This window comes from Pseudorasbora parva, chromosome 10, assembly GCF_024679245.1.
Source record: "Pseudorasbora parva isolate DD20220531a chromosome 10, ASM2467924v1, whole genome shotgun sequence".
NCBI lineage: Eukaryota > Metazoa > Chordata > Actinopteri > Cypriniformes > Gobionidae > Pseudorasbora > Pseudorasbora parva.
This window is the reverse complement of record NC_090181.1, coordinates 9,752,801-9,780,470: the sequence shown is the minus strand read 5'-3', so window position 1 is coordinate 9,780,470 and position 27,670 is coordinate 9,752,801. Positions and strand designations below refer to the sequence as shown.

Below are 27,670 nucleotides of genomic sequence, written 5' to 3'. Positions count from 1 at the left end.
GGTTTGGCACTCCCTTTTTTACTCTGGAATCTGCAGACAAAATGTTTGTGTTCATTTTCAGCGCAGAGTTTGCATCATTGTGCCGAGGGCTTTGTTTCCGGATCATGATTTATTTAACAAAAAAAATTGTATTCCTTTGGTTTCTTTATTTTTGCCAAACTTTTAAGATATATATTTTTTTAATAACATGTTTCTAAATCGTAGGTCTGTTTCAAACAGCCCACCAAGAGCCTTTTAAAAAGAATTATATATATATATATATATATATATATATATATATATATATATATATATATATATATATATATATATATATATATATATATATATATATATATATATATATATATATATATATATATATATAACAGTTATATAACTTTCACAAAGAATGCAATCTCGTGCGTTGATAAATTAATTATTTAAATAAATAGACCTAAGATGGCTAGGTGAGAGAAATGCTGATATTGCATTCGAAAAATATCAACATAAAATAGTTTTATTTAGTTTGCCTTTGTGAAAAAGAAGTGTACTTCATTGTATCAACCCTCTGGGTTTAGGGGTCACACTTGGCTTCTTCACAGTCAAGTGACCAAAGCCTTAAAACTTTACTTTTTTCCCTCCAGGAAAAACAAAGATATTTTAGCTAAATAATATTTTTTATTATTATTATTCAACATTTTGAGGGTATTTTATGATACTATGCAATATATAAACATTTTATTAGCTATTTTTCCCCATGTGAAAATAATACAAATACATATATTTAAAGTAAATATATTATAAATGTCAAACTACCACATTACAAATGTTTAATTACAAATATTTAAATTGAAAATAAATAATACTAAAGTATATTTTAGTTTACCATAAATGCCTGTCCGTACATTAATCACTTTAATACTATTTTAACGATACCATAAGTAATTATGGTCCAAAAGATCAACTAATTGAATTTAAAATAAATGTAAAAATGTACAATGCTTACAAATTCATGTTGTGACTGAAAAGCTAATAGCTTATACTAAATATTTGTGTGTTAGGTGTTTCTTATTCTTATATTCGAGAATCACATTGTTAGCTTAGCGACATACTACTGTCAAACTCTATTATGTACCCCAATTATGTACGTGTTTGGTAAATGGTATTTACGTAATCTTACACTTTTAAAATCTGTCAAAGGCTAATGAAATGAATGCTGCATGAAAAGCATTGTACAACTTAACCCTGTGGTACAAGCCCAATCTCAGCTTGAATCTAGAGGACACACTGTCACTTCAAACTGATTGACTTGCATGAGGAGAGCCACCAAATGCCATTTATTAGATAATTAATGTCTGACCGGGAGGATCTTTGATTTTATTGATTTGGCAGGGTCTGATTGTGCTTTATTGATGTGCTACCATCACAGAACAGCTGAGTATTTGAAGCTTGACCATTTACTGAACACGTACATAATTGGGGTCTCTGGAATCCCAAAAATGAAGACAGCAAAGTCGATCTCGGTATATGAGGGTTAACAAAATACATTTAAATGTTCATCAGTGCTATTTGCAAGAAAGTGTATAAGAATCACCTAATCCATTTAAGCTATAAATGGATAGTTCATCCAAAAGTGAAGGATAAAATGACATTCCCTGACTTTCTTTTGTTTGAAGGTATTTGATAAATAAAGCTATTTTTTGTTCAAACAATGAAAGCAATTGTCAAAAACGGTTGCAAATTTTTTCAGAGCATCTTTTTTTTGTGTCAACAGAGGAAAAAATGTCATACACAAATTTTTTGGGTTAACCATCCCTTTAAACTAAAGTAAATCGCAGGACCTGATTTTACCAACTGCAATGTTCCTGGATCAACTTTCATCAGATCATCTTTGTTGATTCTAGAAAACAACATCAAATAATCAGATCTGAGGGACAAGTTCACAGTTTGTCAAGTTAGGCTGAAAACCAAAGATGACGATGACCGTCATTGAACTGAACCAAACAGGAAGTTTTTATACACCAGGGAAATTAGCTAATTAAATGACAACAGGTGAATGAAATCGCTAATCAAACAAACTGAGAAACTAGGTCAACACAGACTAAGAACAAAGACAACTGACAGAATTAAACTGGTCCTTGAATCACGACAGTACTCTCCTCTCCTGAAGGCACGTCCTTGCGCCGTAACTGAACATTCCACTGCGGAGGGAGGGAGAAGGCTTTGGAGGTGAGCGGGGAGCTGGTGGAGGAGCTGATGGAAATACACACCATGGTGGAGCTGATGATGGGAGGAATCCGGGTGGAGTCATGACTGAATCCGGCAGAATAGAGAGGCCGAGGGACCAGGCCAACATCCTCGGCCCGAAAGTCCATGGTGGAGCTGCTGGCTCACAGGACCAAGGCAGAGACGGGGCCATGTCGGCAGACCATGGCGACGAGAAGGTGAGTGAGGACAGGAAAGCCAGAGGGAAGGAGAAGCGTGGTGGATCGTGGTGGATGGACCTGGAGGCCTGATGTAAATCCAAGGATTCAACCTCAAGCTGGTGAATGTGAAGCCGAAGACCCGCATGGAGCAAGCGGCAGGAGCTGGGTAGAGGAGCAGGACGACACCAGTGGCACCGACAGACCCAGGGAACTGGACAAAACCAGAGCAGGAGATGGGATCGGGAAGTCAGATGGGGGCCTTCCAGACTGGACTGGGGTATCCAGATGGCTGGACGGTACCGGAATTGAAGACGGAGACTCGATGATGGGGACTCAGGAAGTCTGCTCGTGTCGGCTCCATGATGACCCAGGTAGCAGACTTTGGCTCGGACTCCTTCTCTGCCTTGCTGAAGGTGAACAAAGAGTCTCCTTGCTGCATGCTTTCGTTTGCCTCCACCACCAGTACTCCAATAGTGGCATGACTTGGCAGGTGATAAGACGATGCCAAGCAAGTAAGTCTATCTTTAAATGTGTTATTCAGCCAGCCACTCTGTCACGGAAGGCTATAGTGACTAGCTCACAAAGAAATAGGGAACTCAGAAAAAGTTTTGAATTAAAAACTTGCAGGAATACATAGAGAAAACTAACACAACCAACTTCACACGGACAATGACCGACATTGAACTGAACCAAACAGGAATTATTTATACACCAGGGAAATTAGCTAGTTAAATGACAACAGAAAAAAACTGAGAAAGTAAAGACAGACAAATGATACACCTTTCATTTCCCTCTGATTTTGGGGATAAATAATGGGTAGGGCTAGGTTAAGGGGTAGGGATATGGTTAGGACTAAATTTGAATGTTGTTGAACACGTCTAACTCGGCAAAATCAGGAAGGGCAAGGCAATCTAAGACATTGAGTAATGTGCATCATAATCCATTTTAATATTACCATATTCTAGTTATTATTGAGGTCTGAAGTTCAAAAGTGAATTCCTAGTTAATTTCAGAAAGCGCAAAATCAATTGCATTTAACCTAATTCACCCTAATATATCCAGCAAGAACACATAATGCCTGCAGACAATATAGCTACAAGAAAGGAAAATGTGTCGAAGCCTCCTCAATTCAATATTGCTAAAGAACACTTTTTTTAGCACTGATTACTGATCAGAAAACCATTGATCTCGATCTGCTAGGGCAAGCGGGCTCAAAACACATTACAGATATGAGGAAAGAACTAAAACTCATTCTGTTTTGATTCCATCACAGGTGGAGGTCACTATTGAAACATAGCCAGAAACTCAATCCAGAGCTCAGCAGGAAATGAGGCACTGTACCAGACAAGACAACCCAGGACATCCAGACAAGAGGAGGAGATGGGAACAAACACAACTGCTGCACCGTCATAATGCAAACCGTGTACTTTAAAGGGATAGAGCAGCCAAAAACGAAAATTAGCCCATGATTTACTCACCCTCAAATCATCCTAAGTGCATATGACATTCTTCTTTCAGACTAATTCAATTAAAATTGCATAATGGCAGTAAATGGCCGTTTCTGTTTTGAAGTCCATAAAAGTGCATCTATCCATCATAAAAGTGCTCCCCACATGGCTCTGGGGGTTAATAAAGGCCTTCTGAATTCGAAGCGAAGCGTTTCAGTGAGATTCCACAGGCATTAATTATCTGATAACTAACTGTCATACACACGTTCATGAGAGACTGGCGTTCCAGTGTATGATACAGGACACTCCGGGGAGAATATACTAGTTCTCGCAAGAATCAAGTTTTGTTTTGCTATATCATCTGTACTTCCGCATTCGTCACCGGAACTTATGCTACACGTGTCCGACTTATACACTGGAACGCCAGTCTCTCGTGAATTTGCATATGTCAGTTAGCTGAAGTTAGTTTTAAATAGATGTACTTTTATGGACATAAACTGTCATTCAATGCCATTAAAAACCTTGGATTAGCCAGGACATTTTTTAATAGAACTCTGATAGTATTCGTCTGAAAGAAGAATGTCATATACAACTAGGATGACATGAGGGGGAATCAATCATGGGCTAATTTTCAATTTTGGGTGAACTACTCCTTTAAGTGTGCGCACTGTATTGTCCATTAGAAGGAAAATGTATGCCTACTTAATTTAATAATAGTAAAATTGCTATCAATTACTTTAATTGATACAGAGATGTTTTTGCAAGGAATAGTTCATCCAAAATGAAAAAGCTGAACATTTTCTCATCCTCATGAACTATTCGCTGTTTTAAAATGTATCTTCTGCCTTCTTCTGTTATGAATTATGTTTTATAGAGTAAACTTTAAATATGATATATATCCAGACTCCATAATCCTCTCCAATTATGGTTTTATCAGTATGGTTATGCTTTGCATTCTTTGTGCTGTGTAATTTAAACCGACCTGGCCTGGTGAGGACATCAGTTGCCTTTTGTCATGGCCCTGTTTTTCAATTCATGACCTTGAGTTACAATTATAGCCTATCTATGGAACATTTCTGGCCTAGCATCTCTCTCTCTCTCTCTCTCTCTCTCTCTCTCTCTCTCTCTCTCTCTCTCTCTCTCTCTCTCTCTCTCTCTATCTCTCTCTCTCTCTCTCTCTCTCTCTCTCTCAATAAAAAAAAAAAACACATAATATTTGCAATAATAATTATAATACTCTGAAAATGTCATGGGTTGCAACCATCAAATTAACGTTATAAAATAAATACCTTAGACCGTGAAAACATTTTAAAGAAAATAAATTATGACAGAAGAAAAATTCTGATAATAATAATAAATTGTAAATGTTATTATTATTATTATTATTTATTATACATTGATTATTATTATTATTATTATTATTATTATACTTGACTATTTTACTTTAAGCCCCACAAAAATGTAAAAAATAAAACTAGTTCAGAACATTAAAACATGTTAATTGTAGAAAATATGTATATCATTGTCTGCATGACATTTTTATGTATTTTTACCAGAAAAAAATAAGAATAAACCCGGCCTGGGGCAAAAATGTATGTCACATTATTGACTCGTAAATTAATACAAAAGTTTAGCTATTTTTATTTCCGTTTAAAACCCTTCAAATGTTTTGGTGAGTTACAATCCTGTATCTTCCTCTCATTTGTAAGCATCAGTCTGCAGAGCTCAAAAACAAAGAGCCAATTACACACATTAGAACTGTAACTGACCGTAAACGGATGTGACTGCTACAGGTCAGGGTCAGATGAAGATCGTCTCCCTGTCAAAGTCAGCTGAAAGACAAACGGACGTAGCAGGACGTTCACTTTACAGCAGAATCCAGTGAAGAAGGAGGGGTCAGTTCCTAATCAGATTAGGGGATATTCAGCATGCTTGATAACTGTATTAGCACTCAACCTGCAGAGCTAATTACATCACCAGGTTAATACCAGCGTTCAGCCTTTCATAATCTCATTCTGCGTAAAGTGGGAGAGCCAAGCTGTTAAAGCTGGTTTATTGGGTTAGTCACTATCATTTTCAGCAATTCAATGGGATTTCAACAGAGTTCAATGAGTGATGTGCCAGCCTGCTGCATCCCCAAGGAAATCAAAAACAAATCGAACATGATGAGAGAATCAAAAGCATCATTCATCCATCAAAACAGTGAATCCATCATCCGCTCAAAAACCTCTGGATCATGCGTCTTTCACATACATGTACAATCTTTAATCCTGACATCAATGAAATAATAATCAAACTACAAAAAGATCATTTGATGAGGGCATGGCTTAAGAATTTCTTTTCACTAATGAAATAACAATAAGTAACATTTTAAGAATGATTAAGGTGAGGCCCTTACAATTGAAGTCAATGTGGTCAATTACTGGAGGTTTTAAAGACAATGGCACTGACATATTTCAGTTCAAACATGCATTTTAGTCTGGGACTATAGGCTTAAGCCTTGTCTGTGAAACCAATTAGTGTTATAATTTTATAAAAGGTTTTACATTTAATTCTCATATTGAAAATGATCACCATTTCATACACATTTGAAGATAACATTGTGAAATTGTGTTAATATGCAATATGATTGTGACGTTACATTCAATACACATGTGTCAACTTGTTATTAAAGTTGGTTAAAAAAAATAGTTTGTTTAAATATTTAAATATATATATATATAGTACAGTTAGTCCACAGTTCAATACATACCTCGGTTTTTAACCACGGTTTTCGGTTTGGTTCTGGTGGCTTGTCACATCAGTTTTTTTCTATTCTATTCTTAGGCAACAGGAACAGCAAGAGGTTAAGGAGAAAAAAGGCTTGTTTTTATTGCAATAATCTTTCTTTGTTGTACTTAAAAGCATTGAAAAACTTTACTTAAACTTAAAACTTTACTTTAAAAAAAAAAAACTTGTACACATTCCTAGTGTATTGTATAATATAAAATAAATACACATAAAGATTTACACTGGTAATACTGGTAATTTACAAGATAATACTGTACAGCAGCATTTAAGTGTGAAATTAAATGTATATGTAAAAATAAACTACATAGACCATATGTGGTTTTCAGTCAAGAGCAGTGATTTTCTCAGTGATTTTCTCTTTGTCTTTTGTTGTTGTACTAACATTAAAGGGATAGTTCACTCAAAAATGAAAACTCTGTCATCGAGAAATGAATACAGATTTGGAACAATATTAGAGTGAGTAAATAATGACAATTTCAGAGGTGAACTGTCCCTTTAAGGACGGCGTGTTCACTAGGCTCCGCTGCTGTAAATTTAAGGCATGCATGCATCTAAAACACAGACACATGCCAATTTTACTTTCACTATAGACATAACAACTGTGTTTGTGTAAACATTGTGTGTATTTGATAGTATTAACGCAGTAAGACTACTTAATCCAGTATTTACGTGTTTGACAGGCTTTTAGTGCGTGTGCTCGGAAAAGTGCTTGTTAAAACGGAGCATAAGCACGCGAATGAAATGTTTAACTGGTAAGGCTTTAAAACGCATGCAAATAATGAACTTTCCTGATTGTGAATAACTATAGTGTTCCGTGAGTATAACTCTACCACTAACGTGAATGTATGTCGCGTTTTTCAGTATAGTGGGATCGAGGCAAATTATAGAATTTGTGGGAAAATAATTAATTAAATGCAAAACCAAAAAGAAAAACGCAATTCACTATTATATATATATATATATATATATATATATATATATATATATATATATATATATATATATATATATATATATACATACAGTATATATATACACAGTATATATATACAGTATATATATTCAGAATCAGATTTGTGATTTGCAAAATGAATCATTCTGATCTCTTGTGCTCACAAATGTAACAAAAAGGTCAGGATAAATGTACTGGAGTAAAAGTAACACTTTATAACACTTGATGGTCCACTTTAGACATTCTGTTGACTAGACGTAACACTTTATCTACATGTCAACTCTCATTATATAAGTATTAGTAGACTGTCTGCTTAATATCTGCTAACACTTTATTTTGATGATCCCTCACAATATTGACTAAAAGTAGAACTTTTTCTACTAACCCTAACCCTATTCCTAACACTAACACTCACTCTAATGTTAGTTGTTAGTTGACATGTAGGTGCAACGTTTACTTATAGTCAATGGAATACCTAAAGAGGACCATCTAAATAAAGTTAATCGAAAATATAAATTAACAATGTATCTGTCCTTCGTTACTACATCTGTGCTCCCATTGTAAGTGTCACCTTACTGAGGAATCCTGAGTATCTAGACCAAATCAAACCACAAAAAAAGAAACGTTTTAATTTGTCAATTATAACAACAAATGATTCAATTCATTTTAGAAACAGCACATCATCTATTCCCAATGGTCTAGAATGAAAAAAATATGAAAAATGAAAATGATAAATAATTAATCATGAAACTGAATAAAATGTCATTACACATTAGGTTTTTATAAATTTGTGAACCGAAATGAATTCATCACAGACAAGAGTTCACCTCATTTTCATGTTTGTATTGAGTTGTCAGTGGTGTAGAAACGGAACATCCAGAAAACTGATTATATTTTTCCAATTTAAAGCTGCAAAAGGCGAATTTGAATTAGCATCTCCATTACCTCTAAACAACACATAGTTATTCACCAGTATTGAATTACACTGTGGATGAAAATGATTGATTTGAATGTGAAGAGATTAGCGGACGAGGCTAAACCATCCATCACAAGAGAATCATTACAAACATAATTCTCTGCCAGACAACACAAACAATGTGAGGCATCCCAGACAAACAGAAGAAGTCAAAATACTGTCAGAACGGGCCCGGTTTTCACCAACGCCTCTCTTCCCTGTTGTTTACCCCTTCTGGCCTTTTTTGGATGTGGTGCACTTTGTAAATTTTGTGCAGAAGCCTCTCAGTGACTTTGAAAGGCTAAAGCTTTGAGGACCCTATCGTAAAGACCCCCCGTTAGCAGCTGCTCTCTTCTCCAAGCCAACAGAACTAAACTTAAGCTCAACGTGAATTTATATTTATAGAAAATCTCTAGTGAGCAACTCGAAACAACTGCCCTAAATCTGAGATATTCTCTTTTAAAGACCTCCATCTTGGCGTGCTTCTTTGAAGAAACAATGCATGACGTAATTAACCAGGACGCTGAGGTGCATCTATTTTTAATGTGTCAGACACTTCTCAAGCTGAGGGGGGAAAAAAGCTCCTCACGCTAATGAAACTACAGTGAAACTGGGGTGAAACATTTGGCAAGCAGGATGTGTTACGGTGCAGTTACATTAGTGTGTGAAAAAAAGAACTCCATTGTCAATAACAGAGATTGTGCAGATTCCTGTTGCAATGACTGGATTTCTCTCACAATATTTATCAGAGCAACGGTAAATGCGCCCCATTTACTGATCAGAAACTTAAAACTTGATTTTCGAACAACATTTTTATCAGGCAACATTTAGGGCTTGGCTTACTAACAGAATGATGTTCCATGACCAAGACAACTGTTTCATCCAGTATTTACCAACATCATACTTGGGAAAAAAAATGTCACCATGAAGGTAGTTTTAATAAATTTTCCCAAGTAGATCAATTCGGAAGTGTGTTAAATGGGATTCATTGATGGACAATAACAAACAATGAATGAAAAAGGAATTTATTTGTTACTGTGGCAAGCAGGGAGGGGCCAAGAGCAGTGGGAATGGAACAAGGCTGGTGGTGTGAGTGCTAATGAGTGTCACCTGCCCGCCAAACACATCTTGGCTGTGTCCAAAAACCATCAGACAATGACTCTGCAGGCAGCGTTTTGTGCATGAAGGCACCTCACGAAACTAATTTCAGACAGACTTCTAAGGCAGTGTAACAGTTTAATGATCTACAGCTAAATAGAGAGAGCTTTGGTGAGAACTAAACATATTTAATTACTACAGTAGTGATTTCTCACTAAAAATTACATCAGAAATGTAATATGTTGGTAAAAAAAAACGTACATTTACACACAAACTGGCCAGCAAACACAACTTCTGGATGCCATCTTTTTTTCCCCAGCTCAACTGTCACTGAATGGAAAGCACAGGATTGTGGGACATCAAAGGCAGTGAAGGACACATGTATGCTGCCTTCAAAAATGGATCAGATGAAGGTATCTCAGGAGACAGGAAGTGAAGCAAACATTAGATTCGGACGTGGCTTGATGCCTTTCTGCCTTCAAATGTGTCCTCCGAAAGCAGCATTTTACAGGTTTCGGACGCAGCCCTTAAGTCCCACGGAGACGATGTGTCTTGGGTAATCAGATCACATGGGGATGTGACATGAGGTGTGAACCAGTTCTAAAAGATTTGTGCTTGTCCAATTTCGACCACTTCGCGAAGTAGATGAAAGCACACTACAAAAGCTGGATTGCTTTTGTAGTGTAAACGCACATGCGATCGATTTTTGCTTCAAAAGATCTACTGACCTTACGTGTAAACATTACAGGAAATGCACTAGCAAGACAGGATTTAAACTTTGTTGGCTGAAGACCCAAGTTTGGTTTGAAGATGAAAAAAGTACTAACCACATTGTTTTTTCACCATTCCAGCCTCCTTCTCTGAGCCTTTAACATTGCTGCTACAGTGGCCTTTTTCCTTCTGGAGCTCCTCCATAAGACTACATATACAAGGGTGTCCCTAGGTCCCTAAATATTCAGGCATTTTGTCTAACTTTTGTCTAATTTTGCCGCCATTTTGAACTGAAAATAGTAATATGTAATGTGATTTATTATGTAATTAACAAACAAGAAATATTAAAGCCATTTTTTTTCTTCTTCAGATTAGGCATAGGGTTAATAATGAATGTGTACATATTGAAAATGTGTATAATTGTTCCATTTGTAGCCTTCAGTAAATTAAAAAGCTCATCTTTTTCAGCCTGTATTGGGCAGAAGATTAGTAATGAATGTGTGCATATTGTGAATTAATTTAATAAACTTAGTTACCTAGCTTTTCATGATAGTCTTTGGTAAATTAGCATGTCTACGAAAATGATTCATAAAACATAAATATCAGTTAACCATATGTTTACTTCACTGACAAAAATGAAAAAAAAAGTGTCACATCTGCCTACCGACATGGTTTTCAAGCTATTGTTATCCATTTTTTTTTGGTCTTTAGAACATCTTAAAATGTATAGATCATTTGTAGATCACAGAAATCTTTTTTTTAACACTAACCCCTAAAATGAAAATCCTAGAATCGTCCCGTACACAAAGTTTTATATATTATGCAGTCACCTAAAGGATTATTAGGAACACCTGTTAAATTTCTCATTAATGCAACTATCTAATCAACCAAACACATGGTAGTTGCTTTAATGCATTTGTGGTTGTGGTCGTGGTCAAGACAATCTCCTGAACTCCAAACTGAATGTCAAAATGGGAAAGAAAGGTGATTTAAGCAATGTTGAGCATGGTATGGTTGTTGGTGCCAGACGGGCCAGACTGAGTATTTCACAATCTGCTCAGTTACTGGGATTTTCACGTACAACCATTTCTAGAGTTTACAAAGAATGGTGTGAAAAGGGAAAAACATCCAGTATGCGGCAGTCCTGTGGGCGAAAAATGCCTTGTTGATGCTAGAGGACAAAGGAGAATGTTGCCTGGTCTGATGAGTCTCGATTTCTGTTGAGACATTCAGATGGTAGAGTCAGAATTTGGCGTAAACAGAATGAGAACATGGATCCATCATGCCGTGTTACCCCTGCAGGCTGGTGGTGGTGGTGGTGGTGTAATGGTGTGGGGGATGTTTTCTTGGCACACTTTAGGCCCCTTAGTGCCAATTGGGCATTGTTTAAATGCCACGGCCTACCTGAGCATTGTTTCTGCATTGTCCATCCCTTTATGACCACCATTTACCCATCCTCTGATGGCTACTTCCAGCAGGATATTATATATATATATTGAACGGTTCAATAAGAATACGTGTATCGTTACACCCCTAATATATATATATATATATATATATATATATATATATATATATATATATATATATAAAGAATATGTACTGTCCCCAACTGAGCAAGCCAAAAGACAAAGGTGACAGAGGCAACAGTGTAGGTATGTATGAAGCACAACTCACAGATAAGAGTCACTTCCAAACCTAGCAGCTTTCTTTTGGGCAACAAAACCAACTGGACACTGTAGTGAAACGTGCTGAAAAATATTTCACCCTCACTCAAAATTCCTGATCACCTGGATTCTTATTGAAATTAATGGATTCTGCCCGCATAAGATAATTCATCGAACAACAGTGAAGAATAATGGCCACACCTTTGAGCTTTTTGATTCCTTAAAACATGAGGCCAATGTTGAACACAAAACCCTCTAAGGGAAGCGTCCATAGCCAAGTCATGTTAGTCTCCCTCTCTTCCTCCTGTCCCGTTATCACCAACCTTTACTAGCAAAGCATTTGGAGTTTTATATTGGTGTGATTTATGTGGACTTGAGGCACATTAATGATGCTAGCAAGACTCACCCTTCATTCATATTCATGAACAACTGTGAGGAGAGGGTGAACAGAGGAAGGGGGAGGGGAATGTAGATTCTGCCAAAACTCTTGCAGGCACAGTCCTGGAGAGCAACAATGCCAGTTTACCAGCCTACGACCAGGTGCCCACAAGTAGGACTGTCCAAGTGCTCGGACTTATGCAGACACAAAAGACACACTAATGAGTGTAACAGAGCTATACAATAAAGGCAAAAATATGACCTTAATGAACAGTTGTTATTTCCCTTGCTTCTGAATTAATATTTACCTATGTTAAATTCTATGCATAATAATAAAAAAGCAGACTATATTTGTCTCAGTCAGGGAGCACAGTATATTTACTGTAATATAATGCATATGACTCTTATGCCCAACAAAAATGCATTTATTTGATACAAAAATAAAGTAAAAATTGTGCAATACATATTTTAAAATGTAATTTATTCATGTAATAGCAAAGCAACATTTTCAGCATTATTACTCCAGTCTTCAGTGTCGCGTGGTCCTTCAGAATTCATTCTAATTTGCAAATTGTGGGCTCAATAAATACTTCATATAATTTTTTTTTTTATATATATATATTGTAGAAACTGATCAAAATTAAGATTTTATCAGAAAATAAATCAAGTTAAAGCAGATCCTGTAAACACAAACTCCCATCCAGCTTTCTGAGCCCCATATGATGTCACTTCCTGACCCAGCTCAGTATCATCTATTTCAATAAAGGAACCACCAGAACTTCACTTCTTATTAACCATCATGTCCTGATCAATGAGCTGTAGTCCTAAAACAGCTGACACCTAATTAAAGGGGCAGTATGTGTGTGTGTGTGTGTTCGGCTGTTACAGCAGTCAGGTAACCAGTGGTAATTAAACCTTAGAAGAAATGTCTGTCCAGAGCCCAACGAGGTGGGAGGTAAACTAGGCAGTTCAAAATGAATGGTTAGCTTGTCTCCAGAGCCAGAGTCTAATTTGCTCCACCAGACAAATCAATACAACAATTTCATCTCAGGCACTTGAGCAACAATGAACACAAAAAAATAATGAAACATAACAGCCACATCTTTGGGGAGAAGGCAGAGTTACGTCTTTTTATAAAGCCATTGGGAAAACAATCTGACAGGTTTGTTGTTCAGCATTCTAGGTGGATTTTTTCCCCCTCATTTGTACACAAATTCACCTGATTTTGAGTTTAGTTTAAAATATTAAAAGTTTAAAATTCATACAATTGGCCAGAGGTCACCAATACCCCTTTTCCAACCAGGTGCTAGTTCAGAGCCAGTGCTAATGCCAGTTTGTAGTCGGTTCGACTGAGGAGCCTTCTAAGAACCGATTGCTTTTCCACATGCTGAGAGCCACAACAGAGCCACGTCTTAGGTCGCATCTTTCTCAGCAATGCTAGCGAGGCAGCGGGAAACACACACACACACAAGTTCTAATGCATCAACGCTCTGCAGACCGACCTGCGTATGATATAAAAAAAACGCATGAGTGAATCAAAAGCATAAAGGGGGTCGAACACCGGACGCGGAGCTCGGCGGCGCTCGGCGGCGCGCCACGTCTTTAAAATTCGAACAAATTGTTTTCAATGAGTGTACGCACACCGGTGGCGGCATTCGGCGCCTGTCCGCGGCGACTCAGGAAGTTGTTCTAAATCCTGCCGCGCCACAGAGCGCCATTTCAAGGCTTTATATTAAAAGTATATTATCGTTAAGGTATACTGATTTCAACCTTTGCTACAAGACACATTTGTTTTACATTCTGAGTTCAACAGCTTGAATAAAGTCTAAACATATTTTGGGGAATGTATAATAAACGTAGCCTTTTAAAATGTGCGCGTCCGGTGTGCGATACCTGAGACGCTGCACGGCGCGCCGCCGAGCTCCGCGTCCGGTGTGCGACCCCCTTAAGGAGTAATATGCTCTCGCTGGACTCGTTGTCATACGGCAATTGGTCTGCACAGTGCCGATGCACAGGGCTTGACATTAACACCCGCCAACGCGCCAAATGCGGGTAGATTTCAGCTGTGGCGGGTAAGGCAGCCACTCCCACTAGCCCATTTGGCGGGTTGAATATAATTTCAGCCTACAGCCAAATGAAATGCGAAGACCGTATCACAAAATTAAAATTGTCTTACAATTCTTTATCGATCAACTTGCAGTTAGTGAAGGCGGGATAGGCGGAATCGCGCTGAATGACACAACAGAAGCGTGCAGAAGCTCTGTCAAACGCACAATCAGTTCTCCTTGTCAGTGTTGGGCAGTAGCATCGCTAAATTTCTGAAGATCAAGCTCAAATTGGAAACCAACTGCCAAGTCGTTGATATACTTCACTTTCTACGTTCCTTTATGGCTCGCGCAGACGCGCACAGATGCGCGCGAGCCTTTCAAAGGACTCCTTTGGCAATGAGCGCGGAAAGACGGGTTCGTCGGTGCACTGGATACGCGCACTATCTAGTAGTTGACGTTTGTTTCCGAGCGCTCAGTTCGCTGTTGCACGTGCGTCATCCGCGCGGTGACAAAAGAGAAATCGTCTTCAAGTTTTAAAATAATCTATTGTGTCTCTTGAATAAACACCTCTTATTAAAAGCATCGGAGTCCAGCCTGGCCACCTCTTGATATGAATGAATGAAACTTTTCCATGGAGAACACACACACACAAATATAGGCACGTTTTGTTTTTTGCCATGTTGGTACTATTTGGAGCAGGTCTTAATTCTTTTGCTACTGTAGCTTACTTTGAGCTGAGCTGAGTTGAGTTGTAAATTAACTTAGTTTCCTGCAAAAGTGCCCAAGTCTAAATTGAGCATAAATGCAAACACATATCATACACATAGGCTACAGATGAGCATACACACACTCTCGACACCTGGTTTTGTTAATATTATGGATCACATGTTTTTGTTGCCAAATCGATTTCGACAATTTTTGAATAGCCTAACTGAAAAAGTATGCATGTCTATCTACTTTTTTGTCTATCGAATTTTATTGATCACAGAGATAGCGTTGATTGGAATGAAGTTGGTTCAATGTAAAATTAAATAAATAAAAACTAGCTTAGATATAGTAAACTACCATTGCCAAGTGCTGTAGCTTAGCTTGCTACATTTCCTATAGGGGGGTAGCTTCAGTGAAGTGAAGCTTAATTTATCGTAGAGTAGGCTCTCTCACGCATGTGAAAGTTTGAAAGGGTTTTAAATCTTCAAAATCAAGTAATTTAGGCATGCCAAAGTCAACTTTAATCATATAAAATGTAATTTCCAAACTGCAAAATTGTGGCCAGTGAAAATGCTGAGTGGCTAGTAACTTTGGAAAACCACTAGCCACGGTGGCTGGTGAGCAAAAAAGTTAATGTCAAGCCCTGTCGATGCATCTCAAACAAGCCTTCCATCAACAATGGCGAATGTTGCATTACTATTAATTCGCATGGCTTTACGACATCGTAAATCATCAGCATCAAAACACAGCGAATCCAACGCATTCATACGGTTTGCAGTAATTTGTTTAGACAGTAATTACAAACGAGCAGCAGCTTTTAGCTCCAATACCTGCTATTTAAAAAATGGCGGATCTAAAGTTTGTGTTCATCTTGTTGACCCCACCCCCAGCGCCTGATGTAATCGGTTCTTACTTCCAGCCCACCAATGTTTTGGTGCTACTTAACAACCACTTTTCCTGGCTCGGAGCTGGTGCTTTGGGTGTGGAAACACAAAGAACGGATTTGACATTAGGCTCTGGCTCAGAACTAGCACCAGCACTACCTTGGGGGAAAAGGGGTATAATTAGCAATCCCTGGGGCCAGATTCACAAAAAGGGGAACAATCTTTTGAAAATAATTTATTTTAATTCTTGATCAATTCAAGTTCTAAAATATTTTCTTAAGCACATCTTAATTTCTTTACTTAAGAAGAAAACGAAAGGTGACATCTCCCCCTCCCCCCAAGAAACAAGAAAACATCTCCCCCTCCCCCTGTGAGATGTGAGGGAGGATGTTTCAGACGGGACTTTTTACTGCGCCGAGTCGAAGTACTCTCAGAAGTGCTATTGCTCTATACATTATAGTTCTCCTTTTTAATCCGCTTAGAAAAGCGCCACGTTTTATTTTATGTCATCATTCTTGATCGTTCAACTATTAGTGTAACTGTTTAGTCGCTTCTAACTTAATCTCTGTTTGGTACCATAGTGAATGAACTGGGCTAAGCTAAATGCTATCAAATCATCACCGCACATCAGAGAGATTAAGAGCACACACTCAGACGAGAGATGTATGCATCAACTCGTTTTAGTTAAGGGAATAACATGGTTTAATATGAAAAAGTGGTGAAGAATCCCTTTAATGTTTCATTCATAAATAAATCCTGAAAAAAGTGTCACAGGTTTCCAGCATATCAGAATGATTTCTAAAGATCATGTGACACTGAAGACTGGAGTAATGGCTCATGAAAATTCAGCTTTGCATAACAGAAACAAATGATATTTTATAGTATATTAATATAAAAAAACATTATTTTAAATTGTATTATACTACGAGGCTGTATCTGATTGGTTGATGAACGTTCTGCTGTGCAACTATTTCCAGGGAAACGCACAGCTAAAGTAGTTCCAGGCAGGTCTTTACCGCATTACATGTCCATGTCCAGTAATGTCTTCACACATACATATATAATATGACCATCAAAATCCATCCAAGCCTCCATTTCATGACATGTGTTGACTACCCTATATTCACCGATATCTCCAGTTGTCAGTTTGATTTTTACAGGTCTCAGCACTTCAATGTGTGTATATGTGCTACTGGGTGAGGACATGCACAACTATTCATCCCGATCAGTTTGAGCCTATACAGTAAAACAGAATTTCACATCACACACTAGTGCTGAAGTCAGCATCATGAAAGAGCATCCATTAAATCTAGCGTTCTGATTTTCAGCGGCCTTGGGGATTTTCCTGCGTTTCTTCTCATCAAGCAATCATGCTGTAAAAGTAAAATAATTAGCTATCCAGTAAGTTATGAGTTTCCTTAGACCTTTATAAATTGAAGGCATGAGAATGGCTGAAGATCTCGTTGTATTATAAAAGGTCAAATGGAGTGTTTCACTCACTGCTTCATGTAGGAGAAGAAGATGTTCTGGCAAGATCAAACAAGAAACCATATAATTGGCCTATATATAGCACCTAACACTATATAAACTAAAAAAGATTTCATTTGTATGCTCACTTTTTAAGTAATTAAAAACTAGATGATAGATTACAGACAGACAGACAGATAGACAGATACCATCCCTTCTTTCCCAAATAATAATGATTTCATAATGTTGGCGAGATTATCAAAACAGGGAGTCACATAAATTAATGAATAATTTTTCTGCTTATTTCAATGCGGTGTGAATTACTTTTGCTCTGCACAGCTGCATCTGAGGGTTAGACATTCATGCATCATTTTATCACTACCTATCCTCACTTCAAAGAGTTACAATGAAAGATTTGTTCCTTTGAACGGTATTAATCAGAGCGGACAACAACTAAGATGTATGCGAATCAAATTCCTTTTTCTATTGATGGGGAAAAACAATAGCTACATTTATTTTATGTTGGAACAACTTTGGAAAAAACATTAAAACACGTTCATGTGTTGGCGTTTCAAGGGAGGGAGGAAGGAAGGAAGGGTGGCCAGTTTTACCATTTGAAGCCTACTTTAATGTTCAAAATCTCTCATGAAGTTTACTCTGCTGCATCTCAAGATGTTCAAAGCACATTCTTTCCCTTTTGCCTTTTTGTGTGCAGGCAGCCAGTTTGTTTGCCAAAGGAGGTTACAGTATGACCTTCTGTGCATTCTGCAGTGGGAAAACAATCAAGTAGCAGCCAAATCAAATGTCCACCTTCGAATAAAGCATAATCAGGAATAGACGCCTTCCAGTGAGAAGAAGGGCACAAAGAGCACACGAAAATAGACTCAATTTGTGCTTTCCATCCAAGAACAAGTAAAACTCATGAATACAATTTATCTTATCATGTTTCTATAATGGAGAGCAGGCTGTGAGGAAGGAAATACAGTTAACCTGTGGCTGAGATCGAGACTAGCACTGTTTGCACTTCGCCTTCAACAGGGAGCACTTCGCCTTCAACAATGAAACTTTTAGTTCAACATTATTAGAATCACTACAAATCAATGTTATATTTCATAATGATTCTTCTAATGACTAAAGTTCTATTGTCTTAGCCATTCTTGAAGATGGATGGATGGATGGATGGATGGATGGATGGATGGATGGATGGACTTACAGAAGCCTTATAGACATTTTAATAGCTTATGTACTGTCGTTTATCCTACTTTGATGGTTGGATAATTACATTAAGAAGGTAAGGACATACAAACCAGGTTTTTAACACTGATCCCAGAATGTAAAGCTGGTCTCAGCAAAGAAACGATACGTCATCAGAAACAACAGCATGAATCAGTTCTGCTTGACTGTGGGAGGTTACATGGCCCTCATTCTGTGTTGCTTTTCCTGTTGTCACTATTACATTATAGCAGTTTAACATGCATGAAGAATAACCCATCCACCAAAGATGGTGAAAGGTGACAAGAAAGACCCATACACCGCCTCCCAGATTCAGCTCCTCGCTCGATTCTCTCGGCCCCTTTCCGGCTCACTGAAGTAGGAAGAAACAAGGGTGCCACTTTGCCATCACAGAGCCCCCAGCCCACCAGATGGCAGATGCCGGAAACCTGCTGCAAGGCCAGCCCGCTCAATGAAACTTTATTGGGGAGATGGCCATACGAGGTGAATAAACGTCCATGGACAGGCTAATTAAAAGGGTCTTTTTCATTAGAGAAGTCCATCTGTTAGTAGCACAGGTCCCAGTGGAGTCTAAGCTTCTGGTAAGGATATTCACACTAGCTGCCATTAAATCCCAGTATCAGCATGTCGATTATCTGGGCTCCTTATATGGGATTAGAGATGTTTCTTAACCTGGCTTCTGGGCTGTTAAGCTGGGGCCACACTTGAAGATATTTAAACTCTTATAAGATTTGCAAAGTGTGAGAGACAAACATAAGGATAAGAAATCATAGATTTAACCGGTTTGTTCCTCTAGTGTGTGGCCAATAAAGCACATCACACACAAACAGATTACATTCGCAAATAAGAGTGCTGCCTGGTGCAAAATCTCTCCCATCAAACATCTCAAATGTGACTTTAAAGTAAACAAACATGGAGGACGACCAGCAAAAAGAAATTGTACTTTTAGTGTATTGAATGCTTTTCACAGAAAATTTGCAGGAGGGTTGGGGAGTCATGGAGACAGTGTGAAGAAGGACTTCTGTGAGCTTGGTTTCTGATTGGATGTTATTTAGTTTCACGTGATAATTTGCGAGTGCATTTGTCCCCATATTTTATATTATACCGTATATTATATTTTCCCTGATTAATGTATACAATCAAAGTAAATCCACGGATGTATTAAATTGACATTAAAGCAGCACTAGATAACTTTTCAACCTTCATAATGTATTTTCAAGACTCCTGTGATGATACATCGACTTACAATAGGTTGAATGACGCGTCTGCCATAGCCTGAAGGGGTCTGTATAATTTGAATCGTAATTTTAATCTTCGGGTTTCGGGTAGTAACCCAAGAACAAAAAGAACTACAAAATTTGACTGCTTTACGGCATATACGTCACTTCCACCACCACCACCACCCCCACCTCACGTAAACACGTGTAGTAAATACATAAGACACACAAGATCAAATCATATTTTAGGATACCTAGCATGTCTGTAATATTTGTTTATTTGTCTTGCCTCAAGTTTGCAGATTCATCTATGGTAGCTTGTTATTATAATATTGACTAGGGCTGTGCAATATATTGAAATTATCGAAATATCGCAAATGTATATATCGCAATAAGCATATTGCATCGGCATGCAATATCTGAATGATTTTAATAGGCTACTTCAACATCGTGAAAAAGTGTATGTTTTAGGTCGAAGCTGTGACAAATATAGCAGAGAATAGACTGGGCACACAACTTTTTCTTATGTGACTTGCTTGATGTTAAAAAGAGTTATTAAATGCAATAACTTGCAAAAAACAACAATTTGCAGTCTTGCGCTGTCTGACACACACACATACCGAAATGTGCACAAGTCGCCTCTCTGAAAGCGCGTGATCCCTTCAGTTCAGTTTCGTGTCTGCATTACATTTACAATTACAATTTTGGTTTGTTTACATTGATGTTAAAGGTGCACTATGGAGCTTTCCGTCCACTAGAGGGCGCCTATTCAAAACAAATCGTAGTTTGATGATGCAAAGTGTGAGCGCAGCATCTTAGGAGATGTGGTCTTCTCATCACAGCCGGTGGAAAATAGGACTCGGGCAGAAATCACGTTCATGCATGCGGTTATTAACGTTACTGTAGTCTAAAGCAGAGCAGGACCGAGCGTTCTGGACCTGAGCACAGCTGCTGGAGCGATTGTTAAACAAATACCCGCCTCGCAAATACCGGGACTTTTATTATGAAGGGACGGGACACAGTCGCCGGGCACCTGCACAGACCCGCTCTTCCGGTTATGATTTTGAGGTAATGCCGCTCTGTTTATCATATTAGATACATTTAAGTGTGTTTAAAACGATGTTATGACTTTACTCTGTGCGTTCACTTGTTCACACTGCTAAGAGTAAAGCGCTCCTGTCAAATAAAAGCCGAAACTGAGGGTAACGCAGATATGACGCAATTGACAGGCGACTCCCTCAAATGCAATGTTGAAACGTCCCTGTCCTTAGTTAAAATAGCAATTTTCTCACAATTTACAAACAGTTGGAAACTTCTGGGATATTGTAGGTACTCAACTGAACAAAATATATAACACTGGCCTAGTGGTTTTTGGATATTTTACTGCAAAAATACTACATAGTTCACCTTTAAAACTACATTGTGCACATTAATTTTTGCTAAAACACTGCTGGTCACTTTCAGAAGTTGTAGAGACGCTTTCTTTTCCCAGAAAGAATGTGAAACACACAAATGGTATCATTCTCAGTTTAAATATTTTTTTAATGTAACTTAAATAGATTTTACACACTAATAGCAATATTGTATCAAATTAAAAAACGCATTATTTAAAAGTGTATCGCATATCACTTTATTCTTCAATATCGCACAGACCTAATGTTGACGATATATGGTATTACCTACCGCTCAACACTGAATTGACACTGAATTGAAGGATCATATAGATTCTGTAACACTATGACCAATAGACTAGGCTATTATAATGACGCTGGCTTGTAAACGTGAGCATCGCGATCATTTGGCGTTTGAAAATAATAAAACCCATGAAATTATATTCATATGACATGCTGAAACATGCCACTGTAGCTGGGATAAAGACATTTCACACGCGACGCAAGCAGAACACCTGCATGTGAACTCCTTCTGCAGTGTTCAGGGCTATCATGGTTGTCATGTCAACAAATGCAACCGCGCATCCCCTGATGTAGGATGACAGAGTTTACGACGTAGTAGAGGACAATACTGTTTCCCAACTGTAGGGTGACCCCGAGAGCAAAAGTTACCTAGTGCTGCTTTAAAGGCATTTAAACAGAATATAAGTCTGAATATATATATATATATATATATATATATATATATATATATTCAGAATATCTATTGTTGCACATTAAAATATGGAAAAGTTAAAATCAGCACTAATCATCATGAGCATGGATCTATTTTAAAAAACTCAGTGGCACGTGATCAGAAAGTACCAGACTTTGACTCAAATGCAAGTGAATTTTGTGAAATATGTATTGTAAACTATGAAAGACAAAAGACAGCTAGAAGAAGTGCCTTAAAAAAACGGGCCAGACGTCATTAAAATGCAAGACACACCGAATCTGCCAACACAGCTGGTTGTTCTCGCCAACTTCTTTCCTTGTATGCAAACAATTTAATACTAATTTATTTCCTTTCACCAAAGACACTCAAGCTTTGAAATCAACATTTCTCAAATGGCCAGACCTACAAACTGCATAACCAGCCGAGTGCAGTTGTCTGATGCTAATCTCAAGCGCTCTGATTGACGGCATTCCAAACAGTGATTATAGTGAAGTCATGTGTGCGGTCTGAAGGAGAAAATTGCTGCCGTTGAAAGCTGTAGCTGTCGCGCAACAACTGTTTTTTTATTCCCTGTAGTGTGAAGGTCACATATTTCATTACATATGGGATTCGTGGGCGTCTATGACAACCACTGTGAGCGGCACACAGATCAAAAAGACCTAAATCTTAGTGTTTGTCATGGTGTCATGTTCTAAAATTCAAAATGTGAGCAACTGATGCTAAACTTGTTCATGAAGCAATGAAAATTAAATGTATCCGTTCCAAACATATATGACATCTTTTCATAACAGAAATGAAACAATTCTTTTCCAATCTTTTTTGGGGGGAGGGGGTTAACATTTAAACATGCTAAAAAATGTTTACCTGCTTCATCTGCTGTTTTCACACACCAACATAAAAAGTGCATGTCCGCCACCTACTGGTCTGGAGTAAGAAGCATGGAATGGCCCACCAGCGGATGCCAAGTCTCCTTCTTCTTGAGTTCTTATGGGGATTGACGTCCATCGATAGGTGCATTACCGCAACTTGCTGTTTAGGAGTGTGGATCAGAAATAAAGTAATTTTTAGAACAGATGCATTATGTCTATTAAACTGGCACCACAATTTTACTATTAAAAGTGCTTAAATATCAGGTTGCTTTTCACCAAAATCAAGTACAAAAAGGTACAAAATGTATGTACAAATTAGAATGCATAAATAAAACAGGATTTTTACATTCTCTAAAGGAATGCAAAAGCGCGCTGCCACACATTTACTGTAATATATATATATTTTTAAATTCAGCTTTACAGATAAAAAAAGGATACTAACTGAAAAATAATGTTACGGTTTCATAATATATGAAGTACATGTGATAAAATATGGTACTTTTTGTATAAATATATTTGAACATACTGTATAAATACTTTTAAAAAATGATATATCGTCACACATTTTCATTTTCATATATGAAATGTGTAAGTATGCAAACAATAAAGTGAGATAAAAGTTTATGAATATGTTCAGTGTTAACTGAAATTATTGTGTGTTTCAATAATGTTATTACATGTAAAAATATCTTGAATTTGAATCTTTTAAGTCTTTAACAGTTTACTGTTTTACTGGTACAATATGTAATTTTTGGCCCTCTAGCAGTTACAAAAGTGCAAGTATTGTGTGGAAGATCACTGTTGTTTTGGTTGTGCTTCGGCTCAGTGCAGATGATTATGCTTATCCTACTGCTTATAAAACATACTAGGTTTAAAATAGATAACCAGTGTAACATTAGATGGAAAGGATCTCAAGCTAGCCGTTACTGTAGCTACAGGCTACCCATTAATGCATCCCCTTTTCTGCAAATTATACCAGGAAAATACTGTGTCTATTAATTAATACACAATATTTCCTGGTATAAATTGCAGAAACAGCTTAAATTTGAGTATCTACCGACAATAGCACAGTTTAAAACTAGGATAAAGGGTCCTCTTCGTTTTAAGGTCACACTTGTTCTCCTCCCAGTCAAAAGTGACCAAAGCCTTAAAATGTAATATAATATTTTTTTGATTATTATTTAGAATTTTGAGGGTATTTTGTGATGATATGCAATATTTATAATTTTTTTATTAGCTATTATCCCCATTGAAAATAATACAACATTTTTAAAAAAAAAAATACATTAAAACAGTATTCCATGTTAAAATAGAGACAGGGCATTCAAAAAAAATTGAAGGTAGTTATTGCCCTCTAGTGGCAGTAAAAAAAAGAAAAACTGATGTAATGCCCAGTTATGACCACTAGGTTCCTATATAACTCTAAAGTAGATTATAAATTCTTTAGTGTTTTTAGACATAAATACTTATTTTTATTAAGTTGTGGATTTGGATTTATACTTAGACATTCTCAAAGACTACCTTTTGCCAAGGTTTAGATATTTATTTTTAATGTTGATTTGAATGCCAGTTTTTGCATTAATTTTACATTCAAACCTGAGCATAGAGGAGATTTTAAACATATAACATCAAAATTCAATAAAAATGTAACAAAAATAAACAGGTATGTTTTATCACCGCATAACGGGTCTGATTTTAACCTCTTATTTGAGACATAAATACTCAAATAACACAAACAAATGGCTCAATTTTACCACATGAATTACAGCCATACCAGTTCATTTGTATGTTATTGTGGTTTGTGCATGCGTCTCTGAGTGTTTATGTCTGTTTTGAAATCTTGATGTTTTAAAGATCAACCTCTTCCTTGTTGTGTTTTTTTACTGCATTGTGGCTGAATTATTGATTTTGTTTCACATATTCGCAAAAATGTGCTCTGTGTTATAGGCGCGCGCTATTCATGTGTGTGTGGGGGGTGGTTGTGTCTATTTTGCACTCTTGATATTTTAGTGTCACCCCTACATTGCTATTTACTTTTTTTCTGGTTAATGGGAATGGCTGATTTGTGGTTTGTATCACCAAAAGATTCCCTGAGTTTTTGTGTTTTTTCATATTTTCCATTCATTTCCTATGTCGGTCATTTTTGACCGCGAAGGAGACAAATGTGACAATTTTTAATTAATAAATCCCAGTCAGCGCTACAACAACCATAATAAAATGACCCTTCAATAGACACTTCCTTCATAAATTCCAGTAACGTTACAGCACTACAACAACCCTAATGAAATGACCCTTCGCAACAAAGTAGCATGCAAAGTAGGCCTAATGCTTTATTGAACTCTTGTCTACATCCGTTTGAAAAAAATACCGTACTCACCTGTTGAGTAATAAAACCACCATATTCCCGTCGCTTTTCAAATCCCCTGTTCACAAACAAGTGTTGCTTCTCGTTTTATTGCGAGCTTTCTCTTTTCTCCTCTGTTCTGCGTTTTGTTTTTGTTTTTTTAGACGAGTGATTTCCCATGATTTAGCGGCCATGTCAATCTTTCTCACTCGTTGTGACAAAACATGCCACTCCCACACTATTATTATGCTGCCTTCACGTGCTCTCGAAATGATCGTAAAAATACGTTTCCTAGGTAAAAATTGCACATAAACGCCTTCCCATTTCAAAATTTAAATGCGATGAAAGTTAATCACGACTTCAGAAGGGGGAATTATCAAATTTCTGATAGCAAGTGAAGGCAGTATTTGTAGTGCTGGTTAGTAGTGAATAATCGCATCCAAAATAAAAGTTTGTGTTTACATAATACTGTGTGTAATTATTATGTATATATAAATACACACATGAATGTATGTATTTAAGAAAAATATATTATTTTTTATATATAAAATATATACAAGATAAATTATAAATATACAACATATACATGCAAAAATTTCTTAAATATCTATGCATTAAAGGAGTGTGTATTTATACACTAGACCCCTGAAGGTGTGCTGTGGTATCTGGCACCAAGATGTTAGCAGCAGATCCTTTAAGTCCTGTAAGTTGCGAGTTTGGGCCTCCAATGGGTTGATAGTTCAGCATATCCCCCAGATGCTCAATTGGATTGAGATCTGTGGAAAATTTGGAGGCCAAGTCAACACCTCAAACTCGTTGTTGTGGTCCTCAAACCATTTCTGAACATGTTTGACAGAACATCCTTTGTGGGAGGGCGCAATATCCTGCTAAAATAGGCCACAGCCACCAGGGAATACCGTTTCCATGAAAGGGTGTATATGGTCTGCAAAAATGCTTAGGTAGTTGGTACGTGTCAAAGTAACATCCACATGGATGGCAGGACCCAAGGTTTCTAAGCCGAATATGGTGCATTATGGTGCCAAGTGTGCCCCAGGAAAGCGACGCACACGCACCCGATGCTCACGTGCCTACTTTTGCCGCTGTGGACAGGGGTCATCATACACTGACTGGTCTGCAGCCCCATACGCAACAAACTGCAATGCACTGTTTATTCTAACACCTTTCTATCAGAACCAGCATTAACTTCTTGAGCAATTTGAGCTACATTCATCTGTTTGATCGGACCACACAAGCCAGCCTTTGCTTCGCATGTGCATCAGTGAGTGGTGAGGTTCACCATTATTCTTTCCTTGGACCACATTTGATAGATACTGACCACAGCAGACAAGGAACACCCCATAAGAGCTGCAGTTTTGGAGATGCTTCTCTGACCCAGTTGTCTAGCCATCACAATTTGGCCCTTCTAACTCGCTCAAATCCATATGCTTGCCCATTTTTCCTGCTTCTAACACATCAACTTATATATATATATATATATATATATATATATATATATATATATATATATATATATATATATATATATATATATATATATATATATATATATATATATATATATATATATGCAAAACAATAGAGAAGCACAATAAAGATATGTTGGCTTCAGATTTGATTGGTTATAAGCCATTGTGAGAGCCTAATTAGCATGTCCTCCTTCTCAGTGGTAGGGCTGCAGTTTCTATAAGGGTCACCTCTCTCTGAATACTCCTCCAGCAGTGATACTGTCTGACTGTATGCAGCAGCTCGGTTGGGGGGCGAGAGGAGAGAAAGGATAATGAAGAGGATACACCAGCCTTGCCGGCTGCTGCCAGGTTGCTGTCAGCTCGGATCAGACCTGTGTCTGCCACACATCTCTATTACACAGTTCCTGAGTAGCGGCTGGGTTAACGGTAGCTTGCCTACTAAGCTGACAGGCCCTCATCCATCCACACAAAGTCCATGTCACACATTACCAGCATTATAGAGTGTATTAATAATGACCTGACTTTAAAGGGATAGTTTGTTTATTCAAAATTCTGGCATTTAATCAACTTCATGTAGTTTGAATTATTAGGCTATTTTTGTCTGGTTGGCTTTGAAGCTCTACAATAGACAATCGTTTTCATTAGAAAGAATATCCATTTTTGTGTTCGTATTCATGTAATACAGAAGGAATAGAATTGAATAGAATTTAACTGCTTATTCCTAATATCAAAATCATGTTTGGCTGTGTAAACTTTTTTTAATAAAACATTCAGTGCAACCATTTTTTAAGAGAGCATTAAATTCATAGTCCCATGGGAAGGCTCAGCTTAAAGCAGTGGGTAGACTGCTTAAACTGACCCGCTGGATAGTGATATGTGTGTTAGTTAGGGTCTGTCAAT

At 37.4% G+C, this 27,670-nt stretch overlaps 1 long non-coding RNA gene across 3 annotated transcripts in view; it reads right to left on the bottom strand.

Annotated features, from left to right (window-relative positions):
- LOC137090556 (uncharacterized) overlaps positions 1-25,645 on the bottom strand; it is a 47,903-nt gene extending 22,258 nt beyond the window's left edge. For all 3 annotated transcript variants that reach the window (XR_010907894.1, XR_010907893.1, XR_010907895.1), the window contains exons 1-2: positions 25,317-25,645; positions 22,935-23,099 (exon numbers count right to left, since the gene is read on the bottom strand). This is a non-coding gene — a long non-coding RNA (uncharacterized lncRNA). The remainder of the gene's footprint in view (positions 1-22,934; positions 23,100-25,316) is intronic.
- Positions 25,646-27,670: the final 2,025 nt, after the last annotated feature.